The 20302-nt window shown below is 38.3% G+C and overlaps 1 long non-coding RNA gene across 1 annotated transcript in view; it reads left to right on the top strand.

The window, feature by feature from the left end:
- The first annotated feature begins 8778 nt into the window (after positions 1-8778).
- Positions 8779-20302, top strand: part of LOC135720598 (uncharacterized) — a 68940-nt gene continuing 57416 nt past the window's right edge. Inside the window, exon 1 of the long non-coding RNA XR_010521307.2 lies at positions 8779-8908. This is a non-coding gene — a long non-coding RNA (uncharacterized lncRNA). The remainder of the gene's footprint in view (positions 8909-20302) is intronic.

The following is a 20302-nucleotide window of genomic DNA, read 5'->3' as shown; positions in this document are numbered from 1 at the left end:
ACTAATTTAATAGTACTTATATATAAATAACTTTATTATGACTGAATAAATGTTATACATCATATTACAAAAGAATAGATTAGTTTAGGTTAAATTTGGTACAGTAGACCCCTAAAGTAACAATTTATGTTCCAATATTTAACAATGTAATCCATTCCTGTCTCTTTAAATTGACCTTCCCCTTTCACCAGGAAGGTAAACAAGGAAAAAGAGGGAATGGATCATGAAGTGAGTGAGAAAGGAAGAGAAGAGACAGAAGAAGACATGGCAACATGGGAGGGGGGACTGTAGAAAGCCATCCTCACTGCTCTACATTAAGGGATCAGGCCGCGTCTCTGTAAATGAGTATTGATCCTCCTCCTGGCGGGATCATTTAGGAGATTAATGCTGGCAGTACTGTTTAGGGGGGTAGTTCCAGTTGGTCCTGGGGGGAGCCGAGTCGGAGCTGCCCAGGACAGAGAGCCTGCTGTGGGGCTACGTGGAGAACAAGCCCCTACCTCCTCTTCTAACCATCTGGACTAACAGCTCAGGGCGCCAGCTGTGTGGGGGAAGGGAAAAGATGGTGTGTGTATATGTGTTGAGGGGGGGTAAAGGACTGAGAAAGAAAAAGGAAGGAAGAGGAAAAGAAATTGTAAAGAAACGTATATGACAAATAAAGTGAGAGGCAAAGTCTGTTCAAAGTAATTTGTGTATAGCTCAATTGACTGTTTGAAGAAATGGTAGGTCCAGAGTACAGAGGAACAGAAAGAGAGAGAGAAATGAAAGAGAAATACAGGTGTCATGCACTATTGGAAAAAACAGAGATAAAGATATGTGAAAAATATATTTAAGGGACAAGGTAGAGATTGACGGGTAAGTACTAAAGTACTAAAGATAAGAAAGCTAAACCCGATATAGTCCAGCTATGAGTAACCCACTTCTAGCCAGAATAACGTTAAATTTGGTTACATAACACGTGAGATGTATGATAGTCCATCATGTAAGCAAAGTCGACAGTGAGAACAAGGTGTTTGGTTTCATTTATTTACTTTATTTCATTTATTATTGGCCTATGATTAGACGTCTATTACATTTTTACTGACAGCCCACTTGTTTTGGCCTAAACGCAATATTGTTTGCTGGGAAGAAAAAAATTGGTTATGACAATGGATGAATAAAGAGAATTGCATCTTCTACTATAAAGAAAACAAACACGAAATCATCTTAAAAACCAACGATCGATCAGCAATTTAATTCAAACTGCCATTTACCAGAGACTACACAGATTTAAAGACGTTATGAAATGAACGCAGGTTTCTTTCATGATAATTTAAACAAGAAGTTTGTGTGGGAAACGTCAAAAGTCATCACTCAACAGCCTTATCTGCTAAAAGTTATTTGGTAACACTTTATAATAAGGGTCCATGAATCATGATGAACTAATACCTGAACTAATACTAGGGTGGCCATTCGCGCCAGTTCCACCGGACACGTCCCGAAAATGTTTACGGGTGCGTTCTTCGGAAGCCGCGTTGGTCGACCACATACATCATCAAGGTTTAATATTTCAGGTTCAATTTCAGAAAAGCAACCGTAACATTTCGAGGTAAGAATGAAACAACAATGACTGTATGTCTTAAAAGAAATAAATCTTAATTTTCTAATGTATTTTAACTGAAATGTGAGAACCTCGATGACGTATGTGGTCGAGCAACGCGACTTCTGGAAAACGCACCAGAAAACATGTATTGGACGTGTCCGGCGGAACTGGCACGAATGGCCATCCTAACTAATACAGAGTTAAAGAGCACCTGTTTTTTTGCCAAAACAACGTTATTTTGTGTATTTGGTATAATACAATGTGTTTGTGTGGTTTATGGTTAAAAAACACATTATTTTCCACATACCGTACATTTTTGTAGCTCCAGATTTCATCCTCTTCCTGATAGGCACGGATTTGAAAAGCTCTGTGTCCCTGATTGGCCAGCTAATCTGTACATTGTGATTGGCCTGAATACCTCTGAAGTCAGGCGGAAATGTGACGCCCCATACCATGTTTGAAAGATTCGGTTGCTAACAGGAGTTAACTTACAGGCTGTGAGTCAAAGCGGGAGGAATTATGATAATGTTGGTCTTGTCTACATCACCAATCCCAGGAAGTAAACTGTTGCCTACAATCCATGTGTTTGTTGTAGTCCAAGGAACGAGATTTACATTGAAGACAATAACTCTTCTCATCGTTTACTTTGGGGTTTGTACCTTTTGCTATCGTACTAATACACACTTACACACCAAAGGAAATTTAAAAACGTGAATCAGACAATAGGTGCTCTTTAAGGAATGTACTAAACATAAACTATGAAGAGTCATCATTACCAACAACATGGCTCATGACTCAACATATAAATTGATTGTTAATTATAATACATTAAATAACAATGAAAAAAAATCATGTAATGTTGTACTTAAAGGCGTTCTAAGCGAATCTGTGTGTTGATTTTTGAAATGTGTTTTCAAACAAACTGAGCGTAGTTAACTCCTCCCTCTCCCCCTCCCTTCGGTGCTTTCATGAACGCGCCCAAACCCAACCCCCAAATCCTTCTTGGCGTTTCTGGCTGGAACACTTTTTGTTTCGTTTCGTGGTGCAGGTTTGGCCACTGTGTTGAAGTTTGTAGAGCCTGGGCTGTCTACAGAGATCGCGTTTTTTTACAGTTTGATCAGCGGACAGGCAGCAAGCAGATAGTGAGGAGATGTTTGCTGTATGTAACAAAAAATGTTTTACGGTCTAAAACGCGTGAATTCGCTTAGAGCGCCTTTAATGACAACTCTTCATTTGTTTAGTACATGCCTTAACTCAGCATTAGTTCATGTTTAAGTAAAAATACATTCATGATTAATGGACTCTTATAAAGTGTAACCAGTTATATAGACGTTTTCCTCACGATACAAGTCTGGTCTGAACTTTACTTCCGGTTTCAGTTTTTTTTAATGGTCTGACTAGTTGCTAAACTGAAATCTTGAACAAATATCTCGTTGAAAATAACAGATGTTTTGGTTTCCTAGGTAATCTATGTGTCGTTTATTTTACTCGTTATATAAATAAACTACATTTAAAGTACTTTGTTGTTATTTATTCATAGCGGAGTTTACCGGAAGTTACGTGTTGACCACGAAAGCCGCTTATTTATGTTGTTACTGCTGAAGCCGTCTATATACCAGGATATACGGCCTCTACAGACATACCTTGAAGCCATAAAAGTTGCCAGAAAGAACTGTGTAGAAAGTTTGAATTTCAAAATGTCATGAGTAATTTGTTTGTCTTACAGGTCTGTGGACAGATAAATGAGTCCAGAACATTAAGCCAAAAATGTGTGTTGTGTATTAAATGGTCATGCTGTTTACATATGTTGTAAGTTCTGGTTTGTTGCTTGTGTAAAATGCAAACAGGAATGCTGTCACTGCAAAACTATTCCAGAGCCTAGAAAAACTCAAGGGCCCAACAATAGAATGTTATGAAGGCAAGATTGAGATGTCAATCACAGTAAACTCCGCCTTCTCAAGAACAAGGTCATTATGATCTCACTTCCTTTCCTGGACAGAGTTGCAGTTCTGACGCCCATAAGATGTTGGCCACACCCAACACCAAACATCCAGAAATGCAATACTTGTATGTTACCATATAACTTTTTAAATATTTTATAAACATTTTAAATATTATTGATCAAAACTCTTAATCATTCATTGAGGTATGCCGAATTTCATGACCAAACACAAACTTTCTTTCCACATATTTTAGTCTTTAAAAGCAGTATTTTCAATCTTTAATTAAACTTTGAACACTAAACTGAAACAGGCACAGATGTGTAAACGGATATCAGAAATATGTGTTAGTAAAAATATAAGTATCATCTACGGAAAAAAAATGAGTGTGTGGGAAGAATTGCTCTAGCTGAGGCGTGCTGATGCGCATGTGTGCATGAGACGGGATTTTTTGGATCATCCAGGTTGTACGGGTGAGCAAAGTCTGTCACGCAGATTAGAGGCGATCCATTCCAAATGTTCCGTCAAAAATTCACCTCACAACCACAGCTAAAATTTATTTTGTGTATTTTGGAACACAGTGATTTTTCTTCTGCTCATTTGCTGGCATGTCTTATAAAGGAAGAATCATGTGCTTCCCACACTCACACATACACACACACACACACTTCAGGCTTTGTGCATTAAAAAAATCATCTTTCATTTAGATGATGCACAGATGTGAACACACCTGAGAGAAACAGAGAAATAACTGACAACAATACAGAAAACAACAGATAGGAAAGTTTATTACCCAGGTGCTTTCATTGAAGGAAATTTTCCAGAAAAAAGACATTTGGACATCCTCCTTATTTCTTTCTGTTTTCCGCTGGTTCAGTCTGTTCCCTTTACATTAGTGGTTAGAGATTTCCATGTTTATTATGCAGGCATTAAACCATTCAAAATTCTTGCCATCGTGTGGATAGATTTGCTGTATTAGCATGGTACTAATTTCTTTTCAATATGCTTTGGGACTTTTAACTTTTAATTATAGAAGACAGATCAAGATGAAGCCAGGAATAGTTTTCTCATCAAAATTCACTGAATTGCATCAGATGCATGAAAGATGCATCAGATGTAAAACTGAATCCTACATCCATTGTTAAATAATAACCCCAGCAGCAGTTCACATAAGTTCATATTTAATGAGGCCTATTTTTGCAATTAAAATTCATTGCTTTAGATATAACATAGACTCTTAAGTTGTGGTGTCTCTTCAAAATGTATTGCCAAAATGTTAAAGGCTCCCTCGTATGTAAGTTCTTTTTGTTAGTTATTTTATGTGCATTTTTTGCCTTTAATCGACAGACAGTAATGTACAGAGAGGGCAGTGTGGAGAGAGGGAAATGGGACTGGTAAAGGACGCTGAGCCGGGACTTCGCCGAAAGGGAGTCTGCGGGATGTGTTGGAGCACTGCCCACTACACCAGCGGCTCTGACCCTCATTTGTAAGTTGCTTTGGGTAAAAGCATCTGATAAATTAATTATGTAAATGTAAAATACAACGCCTACTTTACATTAAAAATGTTTGCGGCATTTGTTAGTTTACGTTGATGGTTTTGTAACATGACTGCTTCCACCGTCTCTCCATAATCAAACAGGCTGAGGGACTTTAGGTCCAAACCCCAGTTATTGATACTAGGCAGACCTTTTGCGAGTACGGACGATCATGAAAAATATCTCACTTGTACTTGGCAGCATGTGTTGTGCAAAAGCACAACCCAGTCAGGTTGTGCACCTGACTGGGTTGTGCTGACAACTGATTGGTTCTTCTTTCCTTTTTTTATGCACGTATCACTGTAAAAAGTAAAAGTTGGAATAACTTAAAAAAGTACTTTAATTGATAACACCTAAAAAATAAATTTAAGTCACTTTGTGTTCCTGTATAGCTCATTAGTAGAGCATTGCCTTTGCAGCGCAAAAGGTCATGGATTCGAACCCATAGAACACAAGTACTTATAAAAAATGTGTAGCTTGTTATGCACTGTAAGTTGCTTTGAAAAAAGCGTCTGCCAAATGCATGAATAAATAAAGTGAACATTTTGATAAATGTTTAATTTGTAGGTGTTACTATTTTTTTTTAAAGTAGATCTAACTTTTACTTTTTACAGTGAACTTATTACACAGTGTACACCACAGGGTTATGGTAAATATATTAGGAGATGATATGAAAAGTAGCAGATATGAACGTGTGATAAGCTAAAAGTGGGGTCTTTTAAGAAAGTTTCTTTTAGATCAATTTCAAAGAGGAAGAAATAGCATGCATTCACACACCAACACTCATAAGTGAACTTGTATAGGAGGTCAGCAGTGCATAAAAGCTGCCAGCCTGGCACTAGCTACAAATTCATCCTCTCAAGCCAACTTGTGTTAACATTGTATACACAGACGAAAATAAAATGAAGTGAAGCATCAATGAATAAAATCCCACTGCCTTTTCCCACTATCTGTTCAAATGCCTTGTATCATGAACCTGATGTCAATTCTGTGGGAGCAGAGGATAAACTTCAAAAGACATGTTAAAGAGAGATCTTTTTACTGGGTTGATAATACATAACTGAAAAGCTGTGTCAGGTGTACTTCTTGGCAAAAATGGAGATTGAAAAACAACTATTTAAGGAAGCTCTCCAACAGCACTGCGGTATTTTGTGCTTTTCAGAAGAATTTGCCATGAAATCAACCTGAGTGAATAAGAATCCCGTAAGCTTTCAGTTTTATGGTAGACAGCAGATGAACAAGCGGGTCATCACACTAACTGGCCCCTGTGGAGCAATTCTTTGACTCACCTTTTCCCTGACTCTCTGATGGCCATACAGACAAAAACTTTCAAATAGCTCCTGTTACAGAACGGACAACCATAAAACTTTACAAAAATACTTAATGCAAGTATACGGGAGGAAGGAAAGAGGGGGAGAGAGACTTAAAATAAGAGTATCTTGCTCTGTTCCTTATACTTGTCTTGTATACATGCATTATTTAAATCAGAGTTTGCACTTCATTTTGATATTTTATAACCATGCTAGTTTTAAACCATGAAATATTATTAAGACTTGGTGCTAGCAATGATTAAGAGAACACATGAAACTACAATACAGTTTAAGTACAAAAAGTTTGCATGAATTTAAATGCAAAATGCATTAGACAACAGATTGTATTGCTCATCTAAGTGATTTTGAAGATGTAGACATTAGTTTTGTCTCTGAATGGGATCTGTGATGCCTTATTTTAAAGACACATGGGTTTACCAATACATCACCACCTCCAGTGTTTAAAAAGGAAATGTCTCAACCAATTGTCTAGTTTTGAAATTAGTTTAGAAATTAGTAGAAAAATTCAAGTAAGTCCGGAGTAAAAGCCTATTAGGCCAACTTAAAGGAGGCATATCATGAAAATCTGACTTTTTCCATGTTTAAGTGCTATTATTAGGTCTCCAGAGCTTCTATCAATCTAGAAAATGTGATCAAGAAAGAACAACCAAGTAACTTAGTTTGGGTAAACCATTTTCTGCAAGTATGTGAAAAAATAAATAATTGAAATTTTACTCCCCTTGTGATGTCTGAAGGGGATAATACCGCCCCTAACCTGCAGTATCCAACCACGGCACTGCCATTAAGTCCAGAGTAGAGGTCTTCACGGGTCCACTTAGATCTGAAAACCCGAGGTCCGACCCGAGACCCGATTGGGTTTGGGTCTAAAAGTTTCACGTGTTCCTCGGACACGGGTCGGGTATAATAATAGCGGCATCGGGTCTCGGGTAATAAAAAAAAAGTGTTTTTGCCGAACGGACCCAAACTCTCTCGTGTATGTGCGTCAATGTCCTTTTCAAACCTCTCCTCTGTTTGCCAAGAGCGCTTGCGACATTGTGTGGCTGGCGGTAGGTTAATTTTCGTTGAGACAGACATGTCAATCAATTTTAAATCGGTTGCGAGACCAGCAGGGTTTCTTTCTGTCACACACTTCAGTGCCCTTTACATTCGGGTCCAGTCGGGTAAAATTGCCACTGGTTCGGGTCGGACTCGGGTCTAATTTTCTCGGGTTTGTCTTAGGTCGGGTCTTTCTTTAAAAAAAATATTTATGCATGTCGGGTTCAGGTATAAAGTAATTTGAGTCATTTTGGGTCACGTTCAGGTACTTTCTTTGGACCAGAGAAGACCTCTAGTCCAGAGATCAGCTCATTTGCATTTAAAAGGACATACCCATAAATGGCACACAAAGTGGCAATTTTAAAGTTATAATAAATTATTTGTGCATTTTGAGCTAGAACTTCGCATATGTACTTTGTGGACACCAAAGATTTATTTTACATCTTTAAAAAGTCTTGTGAAATGTTCCCTTTAAATTTTATGAAATTTATTAAATTTGCAGTCAATAAAAATAAACTCTAAAAAAATAATTTAGCTATAAATTTAGCCTATTAGTGTCTTCGCCACTAATTGGTGGAAAGACTTAAATTACATAATGTGAACATACATTATTTAGGCCTACAAAATGTTGAATCTCTTACACTTCACAGAGGTTAAAAAAAGTTATTTTGGTTACTGTTTTAGGAACTGTTATTTAAACTAACTTTCTGTTTTCATGTAAGAAATGGTGATTGTGCAAGGAACCACAATGGATAGGACAAACTATAAATAGTGTCGATGATAAGTGAGACTGATATATCTGCCACCTATTCTAAAAGCAAGCATAATGATTGTCTTTTTCTTTCTGTCACACACTTCAGTGCCCTTTACATTCGGGTACATACAGATGTATAACACTTTCAATTTAAAAACCTATTGCTATAGTATTATTGCTTTAGTATAAGATGTAATCAGTATGGGAATACTGGCTCACTTTCCCCGCAGATACTTGAATAAAACACTAGACTGTACAGTTTCATATAGTAAGCAGTGCTCTGAAAGCTCTATTGGCAAGTGCCATTTTCGCAGACTCTGATTGGCTACATTTACAGACTCTATATACGTAGCCAATCATAGGCCGCGAAAACGCCATCGTAATACACCGGTGTTGCCTGAGCCCTACCATTCGATTTAGAAGGGGTGGCCGTGTAGCTATGCCATTGTGAGACAGCAAGGAAAGTGTTATTTTTAAACAATTATGCCAAACAACAAAAAACATTAACTCATACAACTTAAAAATATTATATGTTTTGGATGAATAACATTGTTTAAAAAAAGAATCGCACACATCCAATCAGTAATACCCATCGGTTGCGATACGAGGTCTCGTCCAAAATGGCTGTGGAGAAACAGTTATGAAGATGTGTCGATCTACTCACCAAATTAATCTCTTGCATGCTTCAATTAAGCGGAGAGTCCTCTAACCGAGCTGGAGGACATTTCTAGAAGGTGAGGCAAACGACGTTTCGTTTATTTCCTGGCATGCTTAGGTTTTCGTGCAGAAAAGCGGATCCCAGTGGGCTCACCGTGTGTTACGATTTCATCTTCAGCCAATAGAAATGGAAAGAGCGATCATAGGTCGGGGCCTTCGAGGATGTGTTTATTAAATGATAAAACACAAGATAATTTATTAAACTGCATAAGTTAATCAAGCAACTTTACTGCAGAAACGGCAAATGCACATTCTTGACAACTGTGAAAAAAATTCGATTTCTTTACAAAGGGGGAAACATCACTGTATACATTAAAACACATCTGCTGATGTTGTTATGTAACAGTCATAACAGTTATAACAACACAACTTGTATAACTATTAAACCTATAACACCAACACACCCATATATTAGTGACGCCTCGCTGAATTCCTTGTAGTCGAATCAAACGCAGAAAAGACGTTTTAGTAGAATTGTGTGACGTACGATTTGATAAACAGTAAAAAACTAGTTTACCTTTCACTTTGTAAGTGGGACTTACATTTCTGTTCACTAATCTTATGTTTTTATCACACTTTGTCATATCTCTCACATTCAGGGTTGTCAACAGGTGCTTTTTTAGTGTTGACGGCTACAATCATGTAGTGCTTCGCAACATTTTCATATGCATTACATATAGTTGCATTAATATCACTAAGAGTAGGTCTAATTTTACAATAGCTTGTCCAACTAAAGGCCAATGGTAATTTCACATCATGTTGTAACTTACAGCATTCAGTGTAAAATGTCACCCACCTTCTGTATAGTTCATAGATACTTTTTCGGATTTGTGTTGTGCATGGCCTTGAATGTTACATAATGCATTGGCAATGGGAAACTATTTTGGATATCATAAGTAAATATATCATAGTAGTCTCTGGTTATTTGTTTGTATACTGTGTCTAAGTGCCCATTTACCAGATCCCCACTGTTGGATTTTGAATGTTAAAGTTAGATTTTCTTGGTTAAGCTAAAGTTTGTATTGGATATTCGCCTTAGGTATAACAGAGGAACTTCCTTTTGTTTATCGTGGCAGGTTTACTGAATATGTAGCAATGTCAGGAAATTTGTCCAGAGCAGTTTGTGTTAATCTCATATATGCACACACATAATTTGCTGCAGTTTTTGATGATGAGATGTGGCATGGCATCCGTTATGAAGTGAATTTGCTGTACTAGATTCTTTTTTTTTAATCATTGGACTTAATAGGACCTTAATATGCAAGGTTTATAGCATATTATGTGGGATTTGAGCTTTAAAAACTTGAGCATTTATTGAGATATGACCCCTGCAGGTTTTTGATCTGCAACCTTTTTTATAAGAACTTATGTGACACAAAAAAATTAATTTACCACCGATGTCACCGATTTTTTTGTGATTAAAGGCCGAATTATGTTCAATTTTTTATGTATGTGCGAGGGTCTGCGTATAGTGCGTGTGACCCAATCTTCGTCATCATAAAAGTGTACCTGTCCTGCACAGGCTGATTTTTGAAACCCTGCGTACATTGATTGTACCCGTAGGTCGCACATGCGCCTACAGGAAAATGTAGTATGAAGCCCGGGAGATGCTTTTCATTTTGTTGCAATGCGCATGTGTCGAATGTCTGTGTACACATACAAGTCAAATGAATTATTCTTTGCAAGGCTGTGCATTTGACCATGTGCGTACATTCGTGTAATAAAACAGACTATACTACGGGCTTAAGGCCTGGCTCACTCTACAGGATTTTTAAAATCCTGGCTAATTAGCCTTTCGCCGAGCCCCGCCCCCCTTAGTTACTGTTGCTACTTCCGACAAACAAATGACAAGCGCGACAGATTGCCATGACGGAAAGCGATATACCCGTGCGTGTCAGTGACCTTTTTTGGAGCAATACCTCGCGATTTCCTCCAGATCGAGGCAAATGGGGTTACAGTATGCAGTGGAGGGATATATAAAAAATATAAAAATACGCAATGAAGGAGACACGGCTACTGTCGAGGCTAATGCTTACCGGTCTCAAGGAAAAAATTAGAAACCACATGACCGGTAACTCAAATGCAACCAGCACAGCCTTGTGGACCAGTCATGCTCTTGCACTGCCGGGTAAGTTCTCTTTCATATGGTACGGTCTATTAATGTCTATTGCAAATACAAGGGTATGTTAGCTAGCTAAACCTACATGTGTTTCAAAGCCATTCAAAGCTTACTAACATTTCTGTTGTTTAGAGGATAGCCGTTTTGAGAATCATAATGTTTTATTTCCTTTGGTGATAACCAGAATTCACAAATAGGACACTGCTTTGGCTTAAAATTTGCAGGACAGATAATATAATAAATAAAATGTATAATATAATAAAATTGCACAGCATTTACGGGATTGTAAGGGGTAAAATAAGGGGTAGGTTTTCCGTTCATAAAATGCTACATGAAAGATAAAAACAAATTATTTAAAGTTGATTGTTAGGGCGCTATGTTCGACTTTGTCATAAACTGACGAAAAATAAAGTTTGGGAGCTGAAAGTCCTAACACAACAGCAGCTAATGTAGCTAGCGTTAGCTAACATGTTAACTAATGTTGGCAAAATAACTCATTAAATTATCTTAGAGAGTAGGTTAACATTCTGGCAATTATATTGATGGTAATCATAACTTTGGTCCAATTTGTGTTCTTGCTTCTAGTTAGTAGATTTAGACCACACTGTAACTAGTTAGCTGTAAGCCTTACCTTTGTGCAGACGTATTTATGCTTCGTAAATGTTCGACACATTTAACTGGATGGGGCAGTCCACACTGTTTTATCCATTGTATGGGGCAGTCCATACTGTTTTATCCATTGTATGCACCGCTCACAAGCGCTGCGGGCGTGAATGTTTGTCGGACGTGCTCGCATAGTAACGGTTGCTGTGATGTGTGATTGGACAATGGCCGTTTTGGGGGAGGGGCCGGCGAAAGGTCAATTATGAAATCAGTTTGCAAGACAAACATAAAGAGAATCTTGACAGATTTTCTTCTCTTAAATCTTAAACATGTTTACACTACAAGATTAGAAAATTTAGGCCACATTACACAATACAAGATCAAGGAGGGATTGCTTTATGTGACCCCATGGGGAAGCGGATGTAAATAAATGTAGATTGTGTCACATTTATTAAGCTCATTATTTTTAATTGCTTGCTAGTATTCTAGTAGATTTCTACACTCACCGGGTGTGATTTAAACCAAGGCAGTTTCTCCTCAGCTCTTTTTTTTAAGGCAATGGTTGTGATTTTACAGACAAGTTATTCAGAAGTTTTTTACAGTTCAACAAGCTGTTTCTCCATTTCCATTGTATACTGGACTTGTACAGCAGCTTTTTAAAAAAGGGTTGTCATTTAGCTCTGTCTTACACTGGCTATTATGAAAGTACTAATGTAATAATCCTGATTTCAAATACTGAATATCAAACTGGCTTAAAATAGTGCTGGTATGAATTATATTAATAATATCCGTTTAAAATTGATTCTGAATTGCAAAGGCGATGTTCGCACAGCTCTTTCATGTATTATGGCTCTTTAATCTGTAGGAAGTCTACATCAATCTAAAATCACTGGGTCTTATTTACTAATAATTGCATACGTTTTTTGTATTTACAACACTTGAACTTCTCACAAAAACTTTCCGCCTAATTCACAACACGTGCGTACGCACATGAGTTTTTTCTTATATTTGTTCTTACGTTGGTGAATTTGTAGTGTTCTACATGAGCGTCCGCGTGCATGAGGTTGATATTTTGCATAAAACACTCCCAAACCAGCTCCATATAAGGGTTTTCAGCAGCGCTGGTCCACAGAAAATTTTTGAGCAGTTTGTTTTAAAAGCAAAAGAGCTCGAAAAAAATCTGTGAATATGTTTATTATCGGTAAAGTTTCAATTTGTTTTGCATTTTTTATTTGGGAGGTTTTGCTGTCGCTAGAGAAAGCCAGTGCTGTCCACTGACCGGAGTAACATTAAATAAATATTGGATGCTTTAACAAATATGACAAATATTATGATTGAATATGAATAATAAGATAGTGACGCACGTATGTATCTAAAATAAAACAGACAGAAGAGCAAGTGATTAACATTTGGACTTCTCATTACATTTACATGACGTTTACATTAGGCATTAAGCAGACAGTCCAGACACTTCCATATAGAGATTTAAAAAGAGAGGAAGGAAAGCGTGAATATTTGTCAGTACGTGGGTCTTCTTTATATGTGTAGAAAAAATAAGAAGGCTATAATGATATAATATAATGAGTCTATATAATAATAATAATAATAATAATAATATAGATCATGTATAATAATATACAGTGGCGGAGTGGCAATCGGGAGAGTCGGGACTTTTCCCGGTGGGCCGGTAGTGTTTTAAGGCTGCGAGGGCTGGTCTGATTATAGCCGTGCTTTCAGTCTTTAGTCATGCACTCCGGCCACACTTAAACCTATTTATCATATATTTAATATGCTTCAGCGCTCAAAATGTATCTGGCCGCACCGCTCTCTCTATCAAGCCCGTCTCCCCTGGAGTTCTATCAGCCAATCAAAAAATAAATAAAGAGGCTACACCATAGCCAATCAGAAAATAGGACTGTTGTGTCTGGGTAAGATTTAACGCAACAACCAATAAAAAAGCAAAGCCTCGCACACCCACAGAGGAATGGAGCCCCGAGCATCACTTTGAGCAGCACAGAGTAAGTCTGATCTCCTGTTTTAATGTTACAACAAATGCACAACTTTGACACAAACAATGACAACTTGACTGCTGTTAGAGAAAGTTTCCCAGATCCCAAATCAGCATCAGTTTTTCATGAGTGTCTGTAACTTAGCCAACAGTTTACAGCTTGTTCACTGACAACACCTGCTCAGAACACGTAAGTTAGTTTAAGCCTCGTTAAATTTTTGTTATCACACGATGACTGACATTTTGTCACATAAAATATCTCTCTCCAAACAGGCTTAATAATTTATAAGCAACTGCTTTGCAACCAAAGTAAGCTTTAGCTTACCTAAAACTAGGGAACTGTTGACTTTAAGATCTTTTAAATAATAATTATTACACTTGGTATTTCATGTTGTTTTGCAGTCATTTTATTGTAATTTTAGATTTCAGCATTTGCTTATTTACAGCGAACCATTTTCTTTTTTCTTGACCACAGAGGGCTGAAATTTCCCGGTAGATTTTTGGGTCCCACTCTGCCCCTGATAATATATAATACAGAAAATATTATAATATAATATATAATCATGTAAATTTTATATATCAACATTATCATGCACATTAGAATTATAGCCTAGAATTTGATTATAGTGTACGTGATTATTGCGTACAAGTGGTTTTAGGTTTTCTTGAATTTTTGCATACATTTAGAAGACATTTTGATAAGAAAGTTTTTGTTGAATCACGATTGGTTCGTGAAAACATCCGTAGGCACATCTTACGCACAAATTTGTACGTACCGGGTGTGCCTCATAAGCCTTGAAAAGTGAAGCCTCTGGCTCTTTGATCGCCCCCTGGTGGCTGGCTGCAGTACAAGTCATAAACCCCGCCCTCTCCATTCAAACGAATGGGACTCTGCTCTAAATAAAAAAATTATTTACACTTCCAATAAAAGTTTCCGATAAATGGTTTTGGTCCTTTCAAGTAGTTTTTATCACGCTGGAATATGTTCAAGTCTTCATTATAGTGGTACGTTTCATTTTAGCATGTAATTTGATGGAATAGAAAAGGGGCGTGACGTTATGATTGGCGTGGTTGAATTGGTCGCGCGGGCGTTTGGGCGGAAGTTTGATACCGCGGCTCCGCCTCTGGCTCCACGGATGATTCCTTCTGCACATGCCTTGGCTCCAAGCTGACGTTTTTACATAACATGGCGGCGACCGTGGTCGGACATTTTTGGCTTCAATTCATTACAATGGTGGGAGGTGACGTCGCGTCGTCCATCTTTTTTTACAGTCTATGGTGCGTACGCATGCATGCTTAGTGAATGAGACCCACTGAGTTTGAGTCGTTTATAACATGCATTTGAAAAAGCTACACTCTTCAAACATAATCATTAAAATTGTTCTTTATTATCATGAAAATACCTGAAAAGGTTTGAAGAACAGCGATATAAATATGCTCATAGGCATTTCCTGAAGCAAGCTATGTGTGTAAATGGTGCTTTTACTGCGGTGCATTGAGTTTCTGCATGAGAGTGCCCTCTGGGGTGGTAACCAGATTACTGCCATATCGTGGTCACATGACCCATGCCAAGGGTCTGAGCTACTCACTGTCATCACCGCAAAAAAACAACAACTTGAAACATTGGCCTGCACTTGTGTATATGTGGTGATGTTTATTATACACGCAGCTGGTTAACTGAGTAAGTTTTTATCTGTAAACATCACATTACACGATAATCTGAGGCAAACATCGGAACCGATTAAGGAACTGGATTCGATTTTGTCTTCGATTCTTCCGAGAGGAAACTTGGGTAAATTTAGGCCGAAAATCCTGTAGTTTAAGCCCAGCTAATGTGTAATAGCTAAAAATCTGTAAAAATCCAGATTGAAGTCTCATAATCTAATCAAAAAATAAGTTTGACTTCAATCATTGATTTCACATTGACTTTAAGGATTACACAGATATCAAGGTTACATTTCCCAGAAAATATATGTTCTTTATTTTTATGTAGGATGATTTTATTTAAACTTATGAAAACTTTAGCTGGGTTTTCAAAGACTGGGTCACATTTAAGGAGGTAACAATGGATGCTAAATTACAGTGCACCTTAAAATGACATATTGCTTTAAAAATGGTTAGAAAGGGTTAAATGCATGATTTCAGAAATGCCTTTTCTGGTCAAGTAACGTTTTATTCCTCATAAAAATATTTTACTTTAAACTTAAAACTCCTGGAGAGAAATTTAAGGGATCACTAGGAATCTTCAGATGGATACGGTGTAGCTGTTGGCAGTCGAAATTAATTTCTGTGGTGTCAGTGAACACATTCTTTTAGAGATTTTGCAAAAGGTTATTAAACACAACACTGCATGGACGTGTTGCACCGCAGGGAAGCATGCACACATTCGGAGGATGCTGAGGTTTGTTTTGGCAGTTGTCGTGACGTTGTGTGGTTTAACATGTGGTGGGGGGCGGGAGGGGCGACTCTTTTCATAGCAGAGATGCTTATTTAACATTTCCGGTCAATCAGAACCATGTCAACATCACTGCATGCACAGACTGACCCACACACACAACATGTATCCCATGCACACATAAACCAAGCCAGAACACAGATTGCTATCTTAAACTCTCCTTCAACTTCTTGGTCGCTGACTTTATAGTGATTACTCGCTTGAGCCTGTTCACCTAGCTGCACATTGCTGCAGGAAGGTGTGTGTGGTCAGAAGTATACCGCTTTCCAGGATTATAGATCAAAACGGCAAAAGCACTTTAATTACTTCGATGGTCCCTGAGCATATGCAGAACAAATGTCTTTGTTGTAACAGCACCATTTCACAGCAAGGTGAGATTTTTGGCCAAAGTAAACATACGAACATGGAGCCTTGCATATTTTATGAGCAATTCATCTCTTTGTTCAAGAGACCCGGTTTGCTGTAATCGCGCTGTCAGGATTCAAAATTTCCACCATTATCTTACATGTGCAGAATTTAAAGATGTCATGCTGCAATGTGTGGCGAAACCTTATGCTTTCCTGTTTATTTTACAGGGAGATGCTATGGAGTGCTTTCAAATGTGCTCTCACAATACATTCTTTCTTTTTTAGTAGTTTTAAACACATCTGCAAACTTGACCCTTTTCTCTGCACCTGAAAAAACTAAGGGTTTTTACCTAACATTTTTACATTTCACTTTCAAGTTTGTTTGATGAGTTTAGAATTGAAACTATTTGCTTACTGTTATATATCATAGTCTGCATCTGAAATTGCAACAATGTGAACTGAAATTGATGTAGTACGAACTTCTTGATTATTGATGCAGGATGTACTGAACACTTTGCAGGTGGGAAGTAGGAATACATTTACAGATTTTTGTGCCATTCCCATAGCCTTGTGGAAGAGCAAAGTCTTATCAAGTTCAGTAGTTTGTCCAGATATATTCTTTAAAGTACCAGTATGTACCTGAGGTACTAATATACACCCTTTTTTAAAGGGTACAGCCCCAGTAACAGCTTTTATAATTGACTAAGCAGTTGTTTTCAGCACAGGGTGACCAGTCTGCTGCTTACTGTACACCAGAATGTCCCTGCAGTTAAAGCTCACCAACGTGTACCAAGAAAATAACAACACCTTGAACAAGAAAAATGCATCAAAATGTGAATTATGAATGTCATAAGTAACATCGGAACGAGTCCGGAGTGGCTGTGGTAATGGACTGGTGAGCATTTCATTTGCTGCTACATTGTAGTTTTTATGAGCGTGTATTAAGCTTTGAGAAAACATTTTTTTGTCAATATTTGAGGTTGCTTTTATACTGGAGCTTTTGGGTTTGTCCACACGGAGACGCGTATCACTGTATACGTATACATTTCGTCCACATGGATTCGTTTTGGGAGACTGGAACCGCTATTTTTTGAAACCGGGTCCTAAAGTGGATAAATCTGAAATCGACACCCTTGCGGTTTTGTGTGTACAGCCAATCCGTATATTTTGTGAAGCGAAAACGTCATCACGTGTCTGCAGCGTCACACGTAACAGCAACAACAATAATGGCGGACTACATGATTGTGTTCGTGCTACAGAAGCTACTAAGCAAGCATACTAGCTTTATTACAGAAAAATCTATTGTTTCTATGCAATTGTGGTGAGCAACAAGCGATAATGGACAACACAATACGCCACATGTTCTTAGATCCACCGCGGAAGACAAGCAGGAAAAAGACTCCGCTTTTGCTCTTGAAGTTGTTGCGTTCGCCATCACTTCTTTTTCCTGGTTCGTATACAGCGCGCAAGGTTATGCGCATGCTCAAAGTCTTCTTCTCCGTGAATATGTATATCTGTTGCAGAGTTACAGCGCCCCATACTGGTCTGGAATATATACTACACCGCTTTCAGTCGGTTTCAGTGGTTTCGTGTGTGCGCAGATATTTCTTGAGACGACGCCGTGTTTACGGATTTTTTTTTAGAACGAGGAAAAAATGATCGGATAGGGATGCACCGGCTTCGTGTGGACAAAGCCTAAGTCCCCAGGCAGTAGGATGTCAGTTATTGGTTTGTTTTGATGCCTTGAATGCAGGTCTCTGGTAGACACAAGTAAAGCATCCATGTTTGCTTGGTAAGGTGGATTAAACTTTAGTGTACAGTTCCATAAAGCAGTGCATCCTATCATGCGCAGGTGCAGACTAGTATGACATTGCTCTTGGTTAGGACAGTGTTGGTGAGTTGTTGCAACATTGGTACTGTTAACATAACAGTACCAACTGGAGGGTGTCGATTCTCAAGGTAGTCAAAAAAATAACAACGCATAATAGGGGTGGGCGATAAACCGGTAGACAAAATTAACCGGTAGAAATGTGCCAACCGGTAGAGATTTTGGACTATCGTTTCTATCGAGGTTACGTGCCCACGTCACGCTCCTGTGCGTGTGGTCGCGAAAACGTAACGTTTGTACACGTATTTAAGCACTGCAGTTTTAAAACAAGTTATTTTAAGCCATTGAAACACAGACAACAGATCTGTATGCGTGCGTTCTTTCTGTGTGTCAGGAGCGGACAAGTCGCGCAACCGCTGCTCTTTCTGTCTGTGAGGAGCGCGCAAGTCGCGCGACCTCTGCTTATTAAGCTCGTGAGCATTTTTCCCGCTTTATTGGCCTTAAATACACATATGCGTCAAAATTCCCGTCTTTGCAAGCATCATCATAAACACGACCAGTAAGGTCTTAAGAGAAAGTAAACAGCTAAAAGAGAAAGCGCATGTGTAACAGTGTATTGGATCCGGACTTTGGTCTTAAAGGGGAAGTTACCTAATTTTGCTCCTGTCTGTCACTCGTGTTAATCAAACAGCATTGAGAAAAAAATCTCTCGCTCTTGATTAAATCACTTTTCTACCTTAAATAAAAATATATATAGGCCTATACATACATGCATAATTATTTATTATCATTCTTATTGACTGTGTATCTTCAGAGAGCTTGAGTTTTGTTTGTTTTTATCTTCTTTCTATGCTTGTATATGTTTTTTGTGAGAATTATGAACATTTCTATGGTATTAAAGATTTAAACCTTATTAAAACATAAAAAACTCTACCGTGATACATATCGTTATCATGATATAAAATTAATCCTATCGTGATAGAAGATTTTGGTCATATCGCCCACCCCTAACGCATAAACACAACAAACGGGAACGTGTACAAGCTACATCAACAGAGGCCAATATATGAGAGATTGTTCGTACCAATAGCCCCAATACTTAACTACTCCATACAGACCCCTGTAGGACAATAGAGGTGTTGCATGCATCCATGACTATGTACATGTTCAAGTCATATGAAGTTAGCTTTGCGAGGCTGTGCGTTCAACCGTGTGAATATACTATGCTTAACAAGCAAATAAACAGCCAGAACTGTTTTGGCGCTCTTGGGAAGCCTTGTAGGAAATGGGTATTTAGGGGTTCCACAAACGTGCGTTATATACAACAATATTTCTACAATGTTATGACCTCTTTCTAGCTGAAATCAGGACTGCTTGCTTAAGATCGACAAGCTTTTGCCAGAAAGGAAGTGCTGTTTAGTTTATTGGTGCTTTCAGTATTAACCTACTGAATGAAAGGAAACAGCGAAATACCATAATGACAGATCCCTCTGGTATTCCTTGTCCATGTCAGGATCTCTGTTCTACATAATTTCAATCTGCAATTAATTAGATGAAATGTAAGCTTGGTTTCCAAACAACTCCTCAACTGCTTGGACACGAGACATTTGCTAGACCTCTCCCATTCTCTTGCATTTTTAAGGGTGATGATTTTGCTGCCCTCCCCCTTTTTGTTTTTCTTCTGTAGTCACGGCCCCTCTTCCTTGACTCACCATCTCACTCATTTCTTCCTGACGTCCACCTGAGGAGGTGACTGTTGTGTGACTCAGCTGTTCCTTGTGTGGTTATGTGGTGGAGTGAGTCTCATCTCAAGCTTTTCCCTGAATCTAAGCTCAAACCACAGATGGCCCTGCAAGCTTTTACTGCAAGCCCATGTGAAGTCATACACACACTGCATAGCCAAAAGAATGTAGACACCTTCTTCTAATGAACAGGGTTGGGTGTCAACTAGGGCTGGAACGACGCGTCGACCTAGTCGATTACGTTGATTACGTCGATTTGCCGGAAATGCGTCGATGCATCGCACTGTTTACATTTTGAAATGATGCCAG

The sequence above is a fragment of the Paramisgurnus dabryanus genome, chromosome 1, assembly GCF_030506205.2.
Source record: "Paramisgurnus dabryanus chromosome 1, PD_genome_1.1, whole genome shotgun sequence".
Classification (NCBI taxonomy): domain Eukaryota; kingdom Metazoa; phylum Chordata; class Actinopteri; order Cypriniformes; family Cobitidae; genus Paramisgurnus; species Paramisgurnus dabryanus.
Note: the sequence above shows the minus strand (reverse complement) of the source record. Positions and strands in the feature narration are given on the sequence as shown.